Source organism: Nicotiana sylvestris, chromosome 11, assembly GCF_000393655.2.
Source record: "Nicotiana sylvestris chromosome 11, ASM39365v2, whole genome shotgun sequence".
NCBI classification, from domain to species: domain Eukaryota; kingdom Viridiplantae; phylum Streptophyta; class Magnoliopsida; order Solanales; family Solanaceae; genus Nicotiana; species Nicotiana sylvestris.
In genome coordinates, this window is record NC_091067.1 from 97,846,502 (window position 1) to 97,848,920 (window position 2,419).

Genomic DNA, 2,419 nt, shown 5'->3' on the forward strand with positions numbered 1-2,419 from the left:
TGGAACGAAGGCGGGATATCCAATCTCCAACCCTTTCTGGCAGTTTGAACCCTGAGACCCTTGTGTCAAACTCTTCAATGCAGTCTTTCCCTGTAGATCCGTAATTCATATATCGAGGGCAGTGACACAGATGCTCAATCATCCACATTTGTAGTAATAAATTGCACCCTTCGAAAAAATCTGCTCCGGCTTTGCAGGCCGTGAGAGCTAGGAATATCTCAGATACTATCATAGGGGCGAGGGTGCTCTTGGCATTGGTAATCAAAACATTGACGACTCCAGCTACCTGTAGATCAATATTCTCATCTTTCCAGGGGAACACTAGAAGACCCAAGAATGCCACCATGAAAGCAAAGCACTTATGCTCTTCCTACTTTGATCGGTTCCATTTGCTACAGATTCCACTTTACGGGTTGTCAAATCCTCTTACATGCTCGTACCGCTGGTATATGAAGTGTAGAGTGGAAAACCCGGCCGCCAAATCCGCATATTGGACTTGCCTGGTTGTTTTTAGCAAATCCAGAAACTTGTGAGGGGTGACGGCCCTTGGAGTGACCAGGTATTTATGTCTTAGACCCTCGGTACTCCCAACATAACCCGCTATCTCCTCCAAAGTGAGTGTGTGGTCGAAGTCTGAGAAATGCAGAACGTTGTGAGTTAGGTCCCAAAATATCACCAGTGCCTTTATTATGTTTCCCCTAGTCCTGATCTTTAGTAACCCAGTGAGTATCCCCAAGTAATGGTTGACCATGTCTCGTCCTTGCTTACCCAAATCTTCCCACCACATATGTAGTTCCAATGGAATCTTGGACATGAACTTCATTGGTAAATTTTAACTCATGCTCATTCTGCATATTTAGATTAAGGTGATTGGTTTAAAACAAAGTGAGTTTTTATTCAAAAGCTAAATAAAATAAAAATAAAAAAATCTCTTTGCAAAAATTCAAAAAATAATCAAGGCTACTTTTGCACATACGGCCCTTCAGCACTTCGAAATGGAAGCTTTTAGGGATGTGTTTGCTAAGTGGCTAAAAACTGTCAAAGAAACCGTCGATGGCTATTCTTGCAAAAACGGACTTCCGGCGTCCCGTTGGGACACTTGGCTATTTAGACAAGAACGGCATCACCCACTTTTATTTATAACAAAAATAATGATACTTCACATTTTTTCAAAAGCGGGGTTGGACCGATGAGGATTGCCTACATATCCCACATCCGGTGAGAATCAAACCTGCGTAGTTCGGCCAGTTTTGACGTGATGAGAAAAACATAAACCACTTTGTACTAACCCTTTTTTTCTTATTTATTTCAAAAATCTCTTTTTCTTCTTTTTTTTCAAAATTTCAGCAGAGTTTCGGGATATTTTAAACACCAGGTTTTTGGAAAACGGGTGAAATCCTCTCTCATACCTCAAACTTGGTTTTTCTTTGATTTTTCCTACCTAATCCAGAATCCTGTCAACATGCAAGCCAAAACAAATGAATGCACAGGTAGCACGTAAAAAAAGCATCAGGTTGGTCTTTTTATTTTTGGGTACACCTATCCTAGACGGACCCAACCCCTGTGTTGAGCCCCCAAAGTCAAATGCACATTACGCGAACAAATGTTTCCACTAGGGATCCGGAATGAGGCTTTGTAATTCTATGTTTAAAACCTGGGTGTATTGTTCTAGACCTGGCTTACTCGAGCGGACAACTCGAGCAGAGGGGGGCAGCGTACCGGTAACCAAAAGATCATCCGGCTTTGCAACTTGTCTGAACCTCGTTCTAAATTAGGGTATGACACTAACAGAAAAGAAGTAACGCCAGCGTGCACTTCCCAGAAGTTTAGAAGAGAAGGGTTTCGTAGTAGTTTATATATAGTTCAAATAATATCAAAGCGGTAAAAAGCGACATTTAGCACATTAGGCCCGAGCATGTAATAAAATCAGATAATAAATAAAAGCCAGATATAACAATTATTCTAAGCTCGAATTCTTGAACCCTGAACCAGAGATTCTGGGTTTGATCCCCAGCAAAGTCGTCAGAGTTGTCACACCTTCTTTTTCTACCCCGAAAGGGGTATAGGGGAGTTTTTTCAATTAAAGTGACAATAATCGAAACAGGATTATTTATTCAAATTCAGAGTCGCCACTTGGGATAATTTATGGTGTCCCAAGTCACCAATTTAAAATCCCGAATCAAGGCCTAATTATCTGATTTATTACATAATTTAAACCTATGTGCATTTTTAAATTTCAAACATAATTTATTACATAACCGCTTTTATTGGTTATGGGATTAATCTGGAACAAGTTACGATTGTCGTACACTTGTTTGTTTGATACACACTGCGACTCATGTCACGAGAATCGTACCCACGATTTACAACATGTTTAATTTATTAGCATTATTAGTTGTTACGGCCAGGTCACATAAAT